The sequence below is a fragment of the Lygodium microphyllum genome, chromosome 17 (assembly GCF_053477565.2).
Source record: "Lygodium microphyllum isolate KBCC chromosome 17, Lygodium_microphyllum_v1.1.10, whole genome shotgun sequence".
Lineage (NCBI taxonomy): Eukaryota > Viridiplantae > Streptophyta > Polypodiopsida > Schizaeales > Lygodiaceae > Lygodium > Lygodium microphyllum.
The window spans coordinates 103,800,618-103,818,547 of NC_141151.1; positions in this window are offsets into that span (position 1 = coordinate 103,800,618).

Consider the following 17,930-nt stretch of genomic DNA (forward strand, 5'->3'; position numbering starts at 1 on the left):
AAGGATAGTATAAACAGAGAGATGGCTTGTTTTCAGTTTTTAGGAGCTTTGCAAAAAATGGCAAGTGCTAAAAATTTTCGTAAAATTTTCAAAAGAAACTTGAGAGAAAATTGGTGATAATTTGAGAAATCCCAAACTCAGTGTGCATACAGAGACTATGCATGCACAATGTCTATGTATTGGAATAATGATGATTTAGGATATATAAATAATAATATGTGTTGGCCTATTAGGCTAGATTTGAAGTGACATGTCAATTTAGCATGGGGCTATTGAGATAAGCACATGTGAAAATTGGGACTACTGTGAGAGTCATGTTGTTGTTGTACATGAATGTAGTGTGGAGATATATGTGTTTGGTAATATACTATATGATGTGTAGGACTCATTGTCAGACCCTATCATTGTGGAAAGGGGTTTCTAGCAAGGATGCTCCTTATCACCCACCCTATTCAACATCTTTGAAGTCTAAGCTCTTGAGCCCCCATACATTCTTCTCTTGCCAAAACCCTAGGGTGACCTTCAACCCTCCGTGCTGCGACAACGCCTTGACCAGAAGAGCATGAAAACTCAATTGCACCTAGAAAGCTTGGGATAAAAATCCATAAGAGACAAGAAAATAAGTTAGGACTATGAAGCCTCCACTCCTCACTGGTAATTGAGTTGAGGGTGGACTAGACTGATAAAAAATAAAAAGAATCGAGTCTAGATGGGCAAGAGTCATTGATAGAAAAAGTTGTGTTAAGACCTTGGAGTCATATTGCAACAAACATTGATGAACTTGATAGAAAAGGCTGCATTAACACCCCACTAATGAGTCAAGTCCTATAGTAGTAGACACTAGCAATCCTAATAGAATGAGCTATGTTAACACCCTGGAACAAGTCAAGAAAACCACCCTTAGAGTGATGAGGACAACAATCTGTTGTAAGGACTTTGTAGGCCATCCTTAGAGTGGTGAGGATAGCAATCCATTGTAAGGGCTTTGTATGTATACCATGGCATTTCCTACATATACACCTATATAGAGATTAGTAGTCACTTAAGTGTTGCTTGGGTTGTGCTTCTACATGTGATTCCCTAGGTGTAGTGGTGAGCCCTCACATTTGCAACATCACGAGGGTGTAGTCCTAAGATGTACCTCAATGTTGTAGCTTTTGATAATGTGAATACAAAGATTCCTTATTGATATATCTCGTGTGCCTTTTCATTGTGCTATTTCTATGCCTCATGACAGATTATGACTTGAAGTCTAGTGAAGGTTCATAACATCCCCTTAGACATACTTGGGTTCGATTGAATGCATATATAGAATCTATCACAAAATGATGAAATTTATCACTTAATTATAAAATCACGATTTATCTCACACCTATATTGTATTTGAAAGTCTATTGACACTCACTAACAATTGTTAATGGGCCTCCAAATATCGATCTATGCTCCATTGTGTCTTAGCTTTATCTCGCAATCATGATCTCTCAAATCAGCCTACCCCCTACTCTCATAGATTGAACCATGGAAACATGCATCAAGAGGAGGAGAGAGGAGAGAAAAAGACTAAATTCTAAGATCTCCATTGAGACAGTCCTTCTATCTGTGGAAGGCAGCAATGAAGAGCAAAAAAATTGGGGATAAGGATAGTATAAACAGAGAGATGGCTTGTTTTGAGTTTTGAGGAGCTTTGCAAAAAATGGCAAGTGCTAAAAATTTTCGTAAAATTTTCAAATGAAAATTGAGAGAAAATTGGTGACTAATTTGAGAAATCCCAAACTCAGTGTGCATACAGAGACTATGCATGCACAATGTCTATGTATTGGAATAATGATGATTAAGGATATATAAATAATAATATGTGTTGGCCTATTAGGCTAGATTTGAAGTGACATGTCAATTTAGCATGGGGCTATTGAGATAAGCACATGTGAAAATTGGGACTACTGTGAGAGTCATGTTGTAGTTGTACATGAATGTAGTGTGGAGATATATGTGTTTGGTAATATACTACATGATGTGTAGGACTCATTGTCAGAGCCTATCATTGTGGAAAGGGGTGTCTAGCAAGGATGCTCGTTATCACCCACCCTATTCAAGATCTTCATTAATGATATCATAAATGAAGGGGAGAATCTAGGGTGTAGTATTCTAGGCCTAAGAGAGATATTCCTAGCACTATTATTTGCGGATGATGTCATTCAATTGATAGACAACTTGGATGAGCTCCGACAAAGTCTCGATAGACTATTCGATCGGGTGACCCATTGGGAGATGATATTCGAAATCAAAAAATGAAAAGTTGCCATATTATTTGTTAGCAATGCGAAAATAGTGTCTTTTAAGGTGGGATACTTCTTCTTAGGTGGGGAGGTAATCCAACACTACACTGAATATAAGTACCTTGGATTCATAGTGGATGAGAACCCCTGTATTGAAAGATCATAAAGGAGAGGATTGGGGCTAGATGAAAGGCATTGTATACACACCAACACTTTCTCACTTCAGAATCAAGCAATGCCCACTTAGATGTGACTAAATTTGTTGAAAGCGAACTTATGGTGCAGAATTAATGGGGGCTCAAAACTAGGCAAGTTGCACTCATTTGAAAGACTCCTAGCAACCATTGGAATGCGATGGATTGTAGGAAAAAGTGGCAACTCCACCATTGTGGGGGGGCACCCTTCACCATGAATTACAGATTCCCCCAGTTGTGGCATATTACAGTGGACGAAGGGCATGTGCTTTAGCCAAATATCCGCACCTCAAGACATGGATATGAGACTTCACAAAACATTCAGCTCCAAAGGGGGCAAGAGAAAAGTGGACATGGAAAATGAAAACTTGAAATTGGCTGAAACGGTACACACCCAATGCACTAATTCATGGAGTACGTGCGCATGTATGGGCTAAATTGGACAAACAGCATGATTGCCAAGCCTTGAAACCATACCTACAATGTAAGTATGAGGACTCATCGGGCTACTTGATCTGAACGGATATGAGAAGGTGGGTGAAGCATGGGGTGGAAAGATACCTCCTCCTGGCATGATTAGCAGACTAGTATTGTGAGATAGTATCCACCTTAGAGCACAAAAACTTTGTCCATGATATGGTGAGCCAGAAAGGAGAACATCTATTTGCCACATCATGCACTGCTATTAAACCTTTAGAGACCTTTGAGTTAAATTTCTTGGAAGTCTCATTATTGACTCTCGCAATGTTGTGATGCTATGCGAACAGAGTGTGAAAAAGCATGGAATGCATCTTCATCCGATCACTATTGATAGGCTAAAAACTGTTGTGTGAATTGGAAGAGGAAGGATTGATCTAGGAGATCCATGCTCAGGTGTCTTGGGGTTTTACCCCCTTCCAAAGCCAACGGAGCCATCATATTTGGGTTCCAAGTAGCATAGGAGTTGTTATTTCTGATCCATGTTTTTGTTCTATGAAAGAAGCTCCAGGAGATCTAATGCCTGGAGAGTTCTTCTAAGTAGTGCTAGATGAAGGATTTCAAGTTCTATCAATACATATTGATTTGACTCATTGTGCTTTATCATTATTGTGTTTACCTCTTGTGTATTCTTTATCTTCTCTTCCATCTCCTATCTCTACTTCCTACCTCTAATCCCTGGTGGATTCGACCTTTCAACAAAAACCCCTCCGACATTGGTGAACCCGATGTGAAAGGTCATCAGAAGAAGGAAAGACAACATAGAAGAACCTTTGAACACAATATCTAGTGACATTTTGCAATAGTTGGTGTAAAGTATGAATATGTTTATGTAGACACAAAAATAATAATAGGTGATGCAAGCTTCTGCTTGAATAGAAAGTGTTGTGATGAATGCTTTGCAAGCAGTTGAGCGTGAGGTGAAGGTATTCAATGGTAGGAATGTATCTACATATTTACATACCTATGCTCAGAAGATGGGATTATTTGGGGTGGCTCAACTTGCATGGAGCTGGTATTTTGTACATGTTACTGATTGGGTAGCTTTCAAGAAGACACTTAGTGAAGAATTTTACATTGAAGATACTAGTTATTACACGTAGACTTTTCATGAGTCGGTTTTACAACCCAATAAGGGTCTTGTGGCTACGGAATTGTTAAGAGAATTTGAAAGTCGATTTAAGTAGTTGGATCTTGAAAAACTGCAAGCTCTTGAAAGCAAGAAAATTAAATTGTTTCTATAGACAGCTGATATCCTGAGCTTCAAGAGAAGCTTGATGATTTACTGGAGGATCAGACTACAGAGACAAGTTTGAAAACTAAGTGGAGACATGTCAAGGAAGCTGTTACTACACTTGTGAAGAAGCATAGAAGAAGAGAAATATTGGATGTCTCTAGCTTACACACTATTATGGGCAAGATAGTTGATGTATCCAGTAAGCCACCTACTTCTGTGGGTGACCCTATGGCTATACATGCTATTATTCCCTATGTTAGGGAAGATGTCTTGCATGAATTGGTCAAAGGTATACGGGATCTTCAATTGAAGGTTGCAAAACTGGATGAAAAAGGAAAAGAGAAAAGGGGACAAGAATTGGCCCCTAAGCCAGGAAAAAGATGTACATGGTGTGATAGTTTGCAGCATGAGAGAAAGGATTATGTTGCCTATTAGAAGGCCTTGGCACGGCACTTCATCTTTTTAGAAGATGGCAAGATCCATGCAAAAGAAATATGATTGTCTCATTCTTTGAATTTCGGAAAGGGAGGTATGCAAAAGTTGTTGGAAGACTTGGCAGTTCAAAATGCTTATGTGGCGATACATGCTTCTACTTTTGGTCTAGAAGTGGATAGAATGCACGACCAAGTGATGGTTGGTTCAAAGGCTGAAATATGGACACATGCTTTACATACAGCTGAAAAGAGAAAGGTCACTCATAGTGAAACGTCTCATGCAGGGCAAGACATTTGTAGCTTAACTAGTTGGGAATCACCGATAGATGCATATTCAGTGTATGCATATTTAGCAAAGGTACAAAACATGGATGTACTTGTGGAAGAAAAATGAAAAAGAGATGAAGATAATGCAAGGACATCTGAAAGAATGACAAGAAGTATGATCCCCTAATACCTCTCCCAACTCATCCTAAAGTGCAGGATCAGCCACTTGCAAGAATAACTCCACTTTCTATGAGATTAGAGCAAATTTCTCTAGTGTATCCAACTAGTGTATCACTTTTCAAACTCCCGCAACAATCCAAAAGAAAAAAGTCATTTGTTGGGCTAATAAACCCATTCTCTGAATATCTTTTGCATAGCAATATAATAATCCTCCAAAAACCATTCATCTTTCAATGCTTTCTTAAAAGAATCCCAGCTAGAGTCATGTACAAATAAATCTGTCATGGTAACCCGCAAAGCAAGCATGACTAGCTGTAAGAAATAATTGCTCCAATTGGTGGGAACTCCGAAGAAGTGCATATGGCTTTAAAGGCTTTAATGTAGGATGAAACATTCTAGTTTCGCTCACTAACCAGAGCCTCAATCTCCTTGATCGCACCAAGCGTATGCTCGTGTTCTTGATGCAAGAGTTGTTGTTGATCCAACTAGTACTAATGTAATTGTTGTTGCTACTGCATAGATAATTACATTTGTTGATTCTCTGTAACGTGTCCGCTTGTTCACTTGTGGGACACGTCTTAGCAGCCCATCGGGAAGAGAGTCTAGAAAGCACCACCTGGCACTCGCAAGGAATGTCACAGGGTTTGCCATCTAGGTCTTCCCAAGTCTGCGCGGAAGCGGAAGTATCCGATTGTTTCCACTTAGGACCGACCTGAAATCAGGGTTTATTTCCGATCAGCCAAGTCTCTAGGAAGTAGCTAGCGTTGAGCTCCAGATGAACCACCTTGTGTAGGAACAATAGAGTCGAAGCGGATTTATGTTGCACTTTGTTCATGGAGAATGGGAAATGAGAGGGATGCAAAGCTCAACCTTTCTGCCCATAAGGCATAGTCCCATTCCACTCCCCTAAAACAACATAAATTGGAATTCTAACTCTACTAACTCTAGGTCTTCATAGTCTCATTATCACGTCTTTAGAGAAAATTTCCCAACTAATTAGGACCACCCTTCCGTAGGACGGACCCAAGTCACATCCACCGCACTTTCCTCGGGTTGCATGGTTATCTAATTACCTACCACATTATGTTTGCCATGCAAAAGCAGCTTCCTTAATTGATCAATTTAAATACAGGTTTCTTCACGTAACGTAGGCACTGACATTTAAAAAAAACAATGTTAAGCAAGTTCCTTTTCCAAATATTTGACCTTTATTTATCATAGTCTTGGAATACATCAAGTATCTTGCCCAAAGGCTATCCCAGTAATCAAGAGGATTACTGCTCCAAGTTTTGCCCCTAGACTAGTACACGAGCCTCGAGTCATGTCGGCATCTTGTGTGGAATCTGGAGGCAAGGAATTTACATCCAGAGCCTCCCCTGGCACCCAAGCATTCTCCCGCTCCAAGCAACACCCACGGAGAGACCTCTCACGGTGGGTTCGGTCCATGTACCTGGCACAGCTAACAACCCCCTTGGATAGGGCCAAGTAGACAATCGAAGGTAACTTAACCTGCTTCTTCCTCCCAGCTATTTACCTGAAGCATTAAGTGTTTGGCGTTGAATTAGTTCCTTGAGCAAAGAAATTCAAACAATGTACCTAAGTGTACAATCATGATCATTTCTGTGGTTGTTCGTACGACCAATTGCTAAGGTGTGATCCCTTTTTCCTGAATACTCCCAGCATTCAATCCTGGATCGTTGGAAACTTGGCGAGATTCCAAGGGCTTGGCAAGCTAGGTTGCTTGTTTCCCCTTTTTCTTTGGGTTAGGGTTTGTACCCTACCGACCCTAATTATCCTTACCTTAGGTCTCCTTGTAAAATAGATCATGGACAACCCTGTCACCCGCGGTTGGTCGATTTGCTTCTTGGCAATTCACAATTTTCCTAAGTTTGAAAAATCGGTCCCCAAGAGAGAGAGAGTTGTAGTAGGGTGACTACTCAACTTCTTAACAAATCTAGCTTGTACTTAGATCTTGCCTCCCTTGGCCTAAGATATAGTAGCAGCATCTTATGGTTTAGTTGCAATAGCATCTGACCTTGCAGACTAGTTGCACAAGATAGGTAGCAATGCCTATCTTGAGGAATTACATCCCTTTGTTGATATTACTAGTATTGGTGTCCTAAGGCCTAGTACCCTCTCATTACGCACAACATAGAATGATCTAAGTGCAAGATCATTGGATTAACTCTGCAAGCGCATATCTTTTCATACTGATTGTAACTATCACTTCATGCGTGTTGCATCGTATATACTTTTCACCAACTGAAATATAACCCTTTTCCTTTTCATACATTTACTTAATATGCATGCAAGTTGCTTATGCATGCAGGTTATGCTTTGTACAGTTACAGTGATATTGAAATAAAAACATAATCTTTTCCTTTCCCATGAAAGTCACGAGAAATAGAATGCAGTTGCTTATGTGAAAATATAACCCTTTTATTCCTTTCCATAGCAGCTACTTATTCTTTAATTAAACATCCTCCTATGAATCATTCTATTTACGGTCATCACAAGGGATTTTTTTATTGCACAAATGCATTGTGTACAACATAACTCATTCTTGCCAACGTAAGTTATCCAATGCAAACCTTCCAATGTACATGAGCATCACAATATATATTTAACCTATGTGCGCGATGCGACTAGGACATTATTGCATAAGTGCATCTTTTAACACATGAGCCATATATTCAAGAATGCAACAGCCTTTCATCATGATGTTGCGGAAAATATAAGTACCTTGTGATGCGATCTAAAACTTTCCCAAACATTCCTATGATCTTTTTAAAATAAAGCGTCCAATTATAGTAAATTTTCAATGCAATTAAGACTACCCTATGCGAATTTATACTTATTGCGCCCATATCATGCGGAAAACAAAAAGGGTGAATTTGATGGAACCTGAACTTCCACAAGATGGGTATTATCCGCTTTCATGCTTCGGTGGGGACTCCTATATGTGCCCCTCTTACTCTCACGTGTGCTTCTCTCATGTGGTTCTTTGGGGCCATCACAATCGGGGCTAGGACAAGTGGAGGGTGTGCTGAAATCCCCTGCAACTGACAGTCCTTCCCTTGCGTAAGGGAACTCCCTTTGCAGATGAATTGCGTCCTCTACAGGATTGCGCGGGTGAAGAACCCTTAAGAAGGCTCTTTATGGAAGCTTCTTTAGCTTCTTTTTCTTCTGACAGGTGAGCACGACATCACCTCCTCCTCCTTATTCACGTTTTGATGGGAAAATGATCGTGACAAAGGTATGTCGGCCTGGTGGATTGTTGGCTAAGTAGGGAGGGGGGCGTCCTGGTGGCCTGGCAATGATTTTAGGCGGAGGAGGGGCTGGCAGCGTTGCTGGAGATCACCGGGGGGGTCTTTGAAATCACGGGGCAAGGGGGGGCGGCGCTGCCTCGAAGCCCACGAGGGGGGGGCTCCCCTTTATAGTCAGGAGGGGGTGGTATATGAAGGGGGGAGAGGGCCGTTTAGCAGCCGCCAACCTCCATCTGGGGGGTGCATGGCCCCCTCATACTCCCTCTCTCTCTCTCCCCGACATGCTATCGCCAGGAAAGAGAGAGAGAAAAAAATTGAATTAAATTTAAAAAAAATTAAAAGGGGGGTTCTCATGGGGGAGATGTTACATCCTCTCCCCCTTAGAGGAATCGAGATGTCCTCATCTTGAGAAGATCTGGGGGTATTGTCGGTTGAGAGTATTTTCATCCATCCAGGTGGCATTCTCTTCGAGATAATCTTTCCACTGGATGAGGTATTCTCTCAAGGTCCTTGATCTCAAATTCCTCTCCCTAACATCTAGGATTCTATCAGGCTGTAGCTGAAGGACTCCTTGGCTAGGCATTACAATTTGCTGATCATCAAGTACATGACTCAGATTGGGTAGATACTTTTTCAATAGACTAACGTGGAATACATTATGAATCTTCAAAGTTGTGGGCAGCTGTAGTCTGTAAGCATTAGGCCCTAGACACTTGATGATCTTATAAGGTCCACAATACATTGGACTTAGCTTCTTGTACTCTCCCAAGGACAGTGAACTCTTTTTAGGGTGTACACGGATGAAGACCATATCACCTTTGACGAAGGATCTGTCTTGCCATCTCAAGTCAGCGTAAGCCTTCTAACTATCCTTGGTAGCTTGAATGTCTTGTCTTATTGATTTGATTTGATCATCCGTGTCTTCTAGCATCTGTCTTGAAGCTTCTACCCTCAAATTTGGATCCGAGAAGTTCAAAGGGATACAACAATCATGCCCATACAATGCTTGGAAAGGGGTCATGTGACTACTCTATTGGTAAGAAGCATTGTAGGCAAACTCGACCAGGGGTAAGTATTGAGTCCACTTTTTGGGTTCGCGACAACAATATGTCCTTAGCATATCTTCAATGACTTGATTGACTCATTCTGTTTGACCATCAGTTTGGGGATGGTAAGCTGTACTGAAACAGAGTTGAGTTCCAATAGCCTCAAAGATAGCCCTCCAGAAGTGTGATGTGAAAAGAGAGTCACAATCACTAATGATTCTTCTGGGTAACCCATGAAGTTTGAATATTTCCTTGATGAATAATCTTGCAATGTTTGAGACTTTATACTTTCGTCTTGACAGGGATGAGATGTGCAACCTTGGTGAGCATATCTATTGCAACCATAATAGAGTTTTATCCTCCCTCAACTTGGGGTAAGCCAACAATGAAGTCCATACTAATGAACTCCCATTTCATTTGTGGAATGTCAAGTGGTTGCAATTTCCCAAGCATTTTAACATGCTCTACCTTAATGCATTGACAAGACAAACATTTTGTGACATATTTGAGTATGTCTCCCTTGAGCCTTTCCCAACAATAGCTCTTTCTGACCATATTAAGGGTCTTGGCATAACCAAGATGCCCTAAGAAAGGGGAGTCATGGGCTTCCCAAAGTATCTTCTGCTTGAGAGTTTGGCTTGCAGGAATACATAATCTTGTCCTAAGTAGACAAGTCCACTACTGATGGAGAATTCTTGATAGTTCGTCTTTAGCTTCAGGTCTTGATCCTTGATGGGGATCTCCCTTAGCATTTTGTGATAAGTTGGGTCATGATATGCCCCCTCTTTTGCTAGCTCAAGAACCGGGTTGTTTGGTATTGATACTTTGTGGCTTGAGACCTTGCTGTTGATGGATCTTGCAAAATGAGAGAATTTAGAAATGCCTTGTGACTAAATGCATCGGCAACTATATTCCCTTTTCCAAGCCTATATTTGATTTCAAAATCATATTCTTCCAGCACTTCGATCCATCGACATTGCCTCATATTGAGCTCATTCTGAGTGAAAATCCATTTAAGACTCTTGTGGTTTGTTACTAAGGAAAATTTGTTATCTAGCAAGTAATGTCTCGAAAGTTTGAGGGCATGGATAATAGCCAACAACTCCAAGTCATGGGTGGCATAATTCCTTTCATGGCTCTTCAATTTTCTTGAAGAATATGCTATGGGATGACCTTCTTGCATAAGTACACATCCTAAAGCAAGTGCGCTAGCATCAGTTACCACTTCGAACTCCTTATCAAGATTAGGAAGTTTCAGGATGGGTGCTGATACTAAGCTTTGCTTTAGTTTGTCAAAGTTGGTCTGTTCAGCAGGTGACCATACAATTGCTACTTGCTTCTTTAGTAGATTAGTCAGAGGTGCTGCAATCAAAGCATAATCTTTGATGAAAATTCTGTACCACCCTGTCAACCTGAGAAAACTACGTATTTCTTTGACAGAAGTTGGTGTTGGCCATTCTAAAACGTCTCTGACCTTAGTTGGATCTACTGAAATTCCTTCTGCTGATACAATGAATCCCAGATATTCAATTTATCGCTTGAAAAATGTACACTTCTTCTTCTTGGCATAAAGCTTGTGTACTCTCATTGTTTCAAGAACAATGTGAAGCTGGGGTTCATGATCCTTTCCCTATTTTGAGTAGACTAGGGTATCATAAAAAAAGACGAGCACGAAGTCACTAAGATAGGGCCTAAAGATATCCTGTATTAACTTGTTGAAGGTATCAGGAACATTCGTCAGCCCGAATGACATCATTAGAAATTTGAAGTGTCCATACATTGTAGTGAATGCAGTCTTCGGAATATCTTCTTCTTTGATCCTTATCTGATAATATCCAGATCTGAGATCTATCTTTGAGAAGATCTTTGCCCCTTGAAGATGGTCAAGTAATTTGTAGACTATTCTTGAATAGGGTATTTATTTTTTATGGTTGCTTGATTCAACCCTCTGTAATCAAGCGAAGCGTTCCATCTTTCTTCTTTTGAAACAGCACTAGAGCTCCCCATGATGAACTGCTAGGACAGATGTAGCCTTGATCTAATAGTTGCTTGAGTTGCTCTTTCAGTTCAATAGCTTCTAGGATGGACATTTTATATGGCCTCTTTACAACCAGTGCAGCTCCTGGCACAAGTTTGATTTCGTGGTCGACTTCCTTTTGGGGAGGAAGTTCCATTAGATCTTCAGGGAATACGTTTGCGTATTCCTTTAACCATGAATGTTCTTCTCTGGATTCCTAATTTTGATCTAGCTTATTCAGTTTAATCAGATAGATAGGTAGATCCTTTTGAACACCTTTTATTATCCGTGTTGCTTTTTCCAACTATATTTTTTGCTTACCAGCCTAACCTTGAGTCGTGACTAGTTCCCATTCAAAATTGCGGAAGGAGACTTGGCCCTTCCCACAGTGGATGTGGGCATCATTCGGTATTAGCCAATCCATTCCGAGTAAACATTTGTGGATACCTAGGTTCATTACCCTGAATCTCACAGAAGTTGGCTTCCCACCCATTAGGAATTTCACCTTAGTAGTTTGCCTAGTACAAGTGACCTCACGACCATTTGCTAATTCCAAAAGTAAAATAGGTACATCTATTGCGGCTATCCCTAATCTCTTTGCACAGATTGGTGAGATGAAGGAATGTATACTGTCATAGTCAATCAAGGTTTTGAAGCTTTTAGCTTGATATCCTGATGGAGTTTGAATCATCGAGAATTGGCCATCTGGACCCTTCTTGTAAAGAGTGGTGTGGAGCCGTTGCCCTCTCAATGTCAGCATCCATGGATAGGTCTTCTTCATTTTCCAACTCCTTGTTGGAGACACTAGAGGTTCTCCCTCTGGCCATAAGGGTGGTCCCTTGGCCATGAGCAACTTTGTTTTGACCTTGGAATTGCCCTTGGCGATGCCCTTTGCCAAGCTTATTGAAGCGTTCGGGCTCATTGCAATGGAAGCAACGTGGGTTGCCATTATTGCTTTGTGTTGGAACAAAGTTGTTGATAGCATCGGCCCTAGCTTTCTATCTTTGGCCCTGATTTTGACCCTATGCTCTCTTAGTATAAGCCTTACACATGCCCTTATTCTGATCTTTGTAAGGCCAAATCCTATTGTTCCTTGGTTTTGTCAACACCTCATGTATTATTGGAGCAGCTCGAATGAGTATGTCTTGTATGTCCATTGGGCCCATTGATTCCAATCGAGTGTTTATGGGTGGATTCAACCCAATACAGAATTTTGACACCTGCTGTGTCATATCCATTTTGGGTGCATACTTTAGGAGTGAAATGAACTTCGAATAATATGCTTCAAGGGATAATCCTACCTGCTTCAAGTCATAGAATTCATTCATCTTTTGTGTGCGGTAGGTAGGTTGCAGATACCTCCCTCGCACAGCTTCCTTAATCTTAACCGAAGTGACTATCCCCTCCGAGATCGCTTGGTCTCTGCACCATTGTTTCCACCAAAGTCTCGCTTCGCCTGTAAGCTTAAGTTTGGGGAGCATGGCTTGGTTAGCAGGTACAGTTCCTGCTGCCTCAAAATAGTCCTCCATGGACTCAATCCAGATCTTGGCGTCAGCTTGAACAATCCTTTCCTTGCCATCAAACTTGGATGGCTTAATTTGTTTGAGAAGGAATTTCTTCTCTTGAGACACATCTGGACTTAGTGCAGGAGTCAGATTTGGAACCTGTGCTTGGGGTTGCGTCTGAACAATAAGATTCCTTATATTAACATATTATCATACGTTCTCATATTACGTTAATATGAATAGCACAACTTTTTAGCTAAGTGATTTAATCACTTAACTCCTTAGTTAACATTTATGATCAAGATAGACAATTGTAAAAAGACTTATTTATTCATGAGGGTAAAACCCCTTGAGTAAATTTATTTTGGCTAAGTAGGACAGGCTGATTGATACATCAGTTTGGGGAAAATAGGATTGTGTTACAATCGGCTACAGGGACGGAATAATAATATGGAGTTGGGTTATGGATTTTCAAGAAACAGTAAGTCATAGGAACCTTGGGGTATCCCTTCCTTTGATACCCGTTCTTCTCATAACGCCCTAACACTTTGATTATGTTAGCAGAGATCACCCGAGTCACTTCTTCATAGACATACTTGTTCTGCTTGACTTGCCGACCGGTAACGTGTAAAGTTGCGTTTATGTGAGCTTCGACAAAGATGAACAGCTTCACGATCTCTAGATCCTCCATCCACTTGATTCTCTTTGAAGGTACGCGAGTTGGTGGGCTGCTATGTAGTATATTCATGAGTCTCCCATCCATCTTCACTCTGCATACAGGGGCGAAGGATTATAGATGCGGTCCAGAATATTCATCCAAGCCTCTGACGATAATTTGAAGCATGCATTGCAGTCATGAACATGACCTGGAACACCAAGAACTTGCTCCATGCTTGGTGACTCTCCAACCCAGCATCTATAAGTGAGTAAAGAAATGTTTCCAATAGAAAATAGTACTCTATTCTACTCACCCTCCCCTGTTTACCCCCTTATTTCCTTTATTTTTCTCCATTAAGTACCCTTATAATATTTAGATCTTGTTGGTTCGCTCTGATACCAACTATAACGTGTCCGCTTGTTCACTTGTGGGACACGTCTTAGTAGCCCATCGGGAAGAGAGTCTAGAAAGTGCCACCTGGCACTCGAAGGAATGTCACAGGGTTTGCGATCTAGGTCTTCCCGAGTCTTCTCGATCTAGGTCTTCCCGAGTCTACCCCAAAGTGAAAGTATCCATCCATTCCCACTTAGGACCGACTTGAAGTCAGGGTTTCTTTCCTATCAGCCAAGTCTCTAGGAAGTAGCTAGCATGAAGCTCCAAATGAACCACTTTGTGTAGGAACAACAGAGTCGAAGCGGATTTATGTTGCACCTCGTTCATGGAGAATGGAAAACGAGAGGGATGCAAAGCTCAACCTTTCTGCCCATAAGGGATAGTCCCATTCCACTCCTCTAAAACAATATAAATCGATTTTCTAACTCTATTGACTCTAGGTCTTCACAGTCTCGTTATCACGTCTTTAGAGAAAAGTTCCGAGCTAACCGGGACCACCCTTCCATAGGACGGACCCAAGTCACATCCACTGCACTTTCCTCGGGTTTCTTGGTTATGTAATTACCTACCACATTATGTTTGACATGCAAAAGCAGCTTCCTTAATTAATAAATTTAAACACAGATTCCTTCATGTTGTTAGCTATATATAGTCTATTATATAGCTAACACACGTGATTTAGGCACTGACATTTAAAAAAAACAATGTCAAGTAAGTTCCTTTTCCAAATATTGGACATTTATTTATCATACTCTTTGTAACGTGTCCACTAGTATCATCCAAGATACGTCTTAGTAGTCCATCGGAAAGGATGTCTAGAAAGCTCCGCCCGGCACTCCCATGGAATGTTACAGTATTTGCGATCTAGGGCTTTCTGCATCTGCCACGTAGCGGAAGTATTCGGGCCGTTCCCACTTAGGATCAACTTGAATTAGGGTTTTCCTAATTGGTCATTTCCTATTAGCAACTAGCGTCGGACCCAAGCGAACTACTTTACGCAGAAACACCAGGTCCGAAGTGGATTCACGCTGCACCTGGTTCAAGGAGAATGGGAAACGAAAGGGACGCAAAGCTCAACCTCTCTACCATAAGGCGTAGTCCCATTCCGTTCCCCTAAAACAGTATAAATCGGGTAAGATATAACTCTAGGTCAACGCTTTTGTTATTTGTGTCTTTTGACGACCATCCTGTTGTTCCTCCTGATTTGAGAAAAGTTCCCGGCCAACCGGGACCACCCATCCGTAAAGGACGGACCCATGGCCCATCCTCTGCACTTTCCTCGGGTTGTTTTAATTATATAATTAACTAACATATTAGTTGAACATGTAACAATCAGCTTCTTTAATTAACCCGTTAAGCATTGGTTCCTTCACGTAATCTTATCACTTGACATAGAAAAACAATCTCCGACAAGTTCATTATTAATAGATCATCATATTTATCTTTGAAATACAAAAGTTTTGCCCGTAGGCTTATCCACAATCCGCCCGAAGGCTATCCAGCAATCCACAGGGATCACTATTCCAAGTTTCCGGCCGTAGACTAGTATGCGGGCCTCGAGAACCAATCCTGAGTCACATTAGCCTCTTGTGGAGGACCTGGAAGGTGAGGGATTTACGGCTAGAGCCCCCCCGGCATCCAAGTGTCCTCCTACTCCAAGTAGCGCTCAACGGATAGACCTCTCACGGCGAGTTCCGTCCACGTTCTCGGCGCGGTCAACAACCCCCTTGGTTAGGGTCAGGCAGGCAGTTAGGGGTAACTGAAGCTGCCACTCCCTTCAGGCCTTCAACCTGAAGTATAGATACTTATTTATTTTGTAATTCATTGGTCAAACAAGTCAAATAGTGCTCTAAAATCTCTAGCAAGCACAAACATTTCCATTGATTGATTTTGTTGATGGCAAACTACTAAGGAAGGAATCTTTCCTTTCGAATGCATCCAACACTCGATCCGGGGTGTCTTGCAACTTGGCAAGATCCCTTATATTCTGGGTTAGGGTGTACCCTATTAACCCAACTTCGTCAAACCGTAAAGTTCATTGGATACTTCAGTTTTTGGTTTTTAACCTTCCTTACTTAGAAGGATATCAAAGTATACATCCTCTTGCAAGATAACTTGCGTAAGGATCCGCCATCCTTGTTGCGGGAATTTAGCCTTTCTTCTTGTGAATCGATCACAAGACCATATGACTTCGTACTTGCGGCACAAGTCCTGCATCATACTATGTGATAATGGAGTTACGAAACAATCCGTTTTCAGTTTCTTTAAGCTGACGTTTGTCAGATCTAGGATTGCCTAGCTTTATTATTTTCTTTTAAGAAACTTAGGGACAAACCCTAGTTATTTTTTTTCGGTTATAGTTTACTGACCCTATATTCAGGGAACGTAGACAAGTATTTAAGGTATAGACGTTTCTTGGAATTCTAATTCATTCCCAACGAATATTTCGCAGTATTTTAATTTGGTTAACTCTAGAAGGTAATTTCAAGATTACTTCCGTATGATTTGTTATCTACGTGTCAATTGACTTTTCAATCTTATACTTCATCGATTTGAGGTTAGGTTAAATCCAACTAATCTTCCCTTTTCTTTGCAAACAAACTCATGCTAAATAAGCATTCTTTCCCTTGCTAAGTTATGCAGTTAGCAATGATAACTTCCTAGAGTTTAAGCGTCACAAGAATCCTTTCATGATTTGCACTTTCCATGATGATTTGTTATAAAAAGGAATAGGGGTTAATAGTGCAAGATGCAGTTTTATACCTTCTAGACTTAACGAAGTATAATACTTTAGTGGGTAAATAATCTTGCTCATAATTTGTTTCAATGCATAATGCTATTTGAAGAAAAACTGTGTTTATACTTTATTTATTTTGCATGTTCCATTAAACTAAATTCCTTCGTCGTGAATAACTAGAACAAAATATATTTTATCCCTAACAATTCATCTTGCAAAATTGAATTAAAAATGATATAAATTTAAGAAGGAAAAACCTGGGTTTGGGGTGAGATATCCACATGGATACCGGGAATGACCCTCCCGCAGCTACTCCTTGGACTTTCTTAGGAGGCATCGCAGTTGTAGTCCTTCGAACGTGGAAGCAACTTTACACTCCTTTTCGGAATTCCATCGTCGCTCCCTTGCACGTCAATACTCTTCTTCTCTTTTTCCACTAGGGGAGAAACCAATTCCCAAGGGTATTTTGAAAAGGCAAGGAATCATTAAGGGATTAACCACGACGAGGGGGTAATAAGACTTTTAAGGCCTTAATTCTTTTGGGAGGGAAATGTTTACAAAGCCCAAGGAAAAGGCCCTATAGGGTTTTACACACGGGGGGGGGGAAAGTAACAAGACCAAAATAAAGGGCTTAATGGTTAAATACGGGGGAAGAAAGGTTTACATTATGGGGGTTCCAACACCCATGGGATGAGGGGGCTTAAAACACGGGGGTGTGTGTGTGTGGTTCCAAAGGCATAAGAAGGGGGCCTTGTGAGATTTTTGGGCACGGGAGTGAAAGGTATAGGAAGGGGGAATTAAGGAGGGATTTTAGGCCATGGGGGGTGTAAAAGGCCTTAGGGGTTTTAAAACCCAGGGGGGAAAGATGAAGGGCAACACAAGGGGGTGAAAGGCCCTTAAGAAGATAAACCGTGAGGGGGGGGAAGAAATAAATGGGGACACGAGGAGGGTGAAAGGCCCTTAAAAAGGATTAAAACCGGAAGGGGGGAAGAAATAAAAGGTATAGGAAGGGGGGCTTAGATCCCTCCCCTTAGAAGCTTCCTAGAAGCTTCTGTAAGTGGGTTTATAACACATGGAGGAGAAAGAGGATGTTTTGATGGCGGCTTGCTAGCGGGCATGACCAATTTGGTGGCCGTGATGGGTCTCGGCGGTGCTTCTCCCTCAACCAGTAACTGCAGGCGGTGGCCGTGTGTGTGTGTGAGGTCGTCGAGCTCTCCCTCCCTTTTGGTAGATGGCGTTTAGC